This window comes from Egretta garzetta, unplaced genomic scaffold (assembly GCF_000687185.1).
Source record: "Egretta garzetta isolate BGI_Z169 unplaced genomic scaffold, ASM68718v1 scaffold124, whole genome shotgun sequence".
Classification (NCBI taxonomy): Eukaryota; Metazoa; Chordata; class Aves; order Pelecaniformes; family Ardeidae; genus Egretta; species Egretta garzetta.
This window is the reverse complement of record NW_009259423.1, coordinates 285,676-287,102: the sequence shown is the minus strand read 5'-3', so window position 1 is coordinate 287,102 and position 1,427 is coordinate 285,676.

Genomic DNA, 1,427 nt, shown 5'->3' with positions numbered 1-1,427 from the left:
CATCCCGCTGCCCGCTCCCGTGCCGGGGTGGCGGCTGGGGACATCTCCATCAGCCGGGTGTCACGGGCTGTGCCAGGCGCTGGCGGGGGCCCTGGGGCTTGGCTGCTCTGGCTGCCTTTGGCGTTTGCCAGGAGGATGCCAGCTCTGCCGAAGTCCAGCTGCAGCCGCTCGGGGTTTAACCCCAGACCTCGCTACGGGCTTAGCGCAGGTCCTGAATTACCCACGGGGGCTTTTGCATCGCATGCCGGGTCTGGCTGAGCTGCACCCAAAGGAACCCCCTTTTGGCCCTGACCGAGGGGACAGGGACAGGCAGACGGGTGCATCCAGCCCAGGTTGGGTGGCTCCGCTCTCCCGATGGATTGGGGCTTGTCCTGGGCTGCGGATAACGCGGTGCCGGGCTGGAGCCTCGGTGTTTTCGCAGCAGGGATGCTGTGTTTGCGTGGGGGACGGTGCTGGCCTTCGTGCCTGGCAGGCTGGGCGCTGAGGTTACCAAGCCGATCTCAGGGCTTGGCAGTGTCACCCTTGGTGGAACGGAGGGACGGTGTCCCTGATGCCATCACGGTGGTGGTGGCGTCCCCCAGGAGCAGCTTTGCTGGTTTGGGGGTGATGGCAGGGTCGGCCCGTCCATCCATCCATCCTCACGTAGCATCCTTGTGGCTTTGCAGCTCTGTGCACGAAAGACAAGGAGGAAGATGCCCAGAGCGGCTGATGGGAGTTTAAAAAATTAAAACAAAAAAAATAAATAGGAAAGCAACCAGCCATTAACCCTCTGCTGGGAAGCCAGCGCCCGCTCCCTGTGGGGTGAAGCCTTGTGTTGTGATCCCACCTCATCCCCCTGCTCGCCCCAAGCCATGGGTGGCGGTGGTGCTTGCAAGAAAATGCCCAATGAACCTTTTCCCGGGGATGGGGGAAGGATTTGTCCCTGTTCCCTTGCGCTGAGGATGGTCCCGCTGGGCCTGGTGCTGCCACCAGCTTCCCAGGCTGCTCCCTGGAAAAGCATCTTTGAGCCCAAGCCTGGAAATGCTGGATGCTATTAAAAAAAAAACAAAACAAACCCACAACCCAAAGGGGAGGAAAAGAAAAACCCTGGGAAGCATCTGGCTGTCCCCCAGCCGGGCTAACACTCTTCTTCCCTCCCGCAGAGGCTGGGAGGTGTTTTTCAGGACGTCCGACACCCCAGGGTGGGACAGGTTCTGGGAGCATCGCTCACCCCTTCCCCTTGCTTCCTCTCCCCGGATCCTGTCTATGGCTCTGTTTTCGGCAGCCTCAAGCCTTTTAGATGGCACAGAGGGAAAAATCCCCATTTGAGATGGCGTCACCACCGTCCTAAAGGACGTGGCCATCCCTGGCCTCCTCCGGAGCTGGGATGGGACCGTCCCCAGCCAGCGCCTGGTCCAGCCAGCGACTGGCCCAGCCCCGGCAGCATC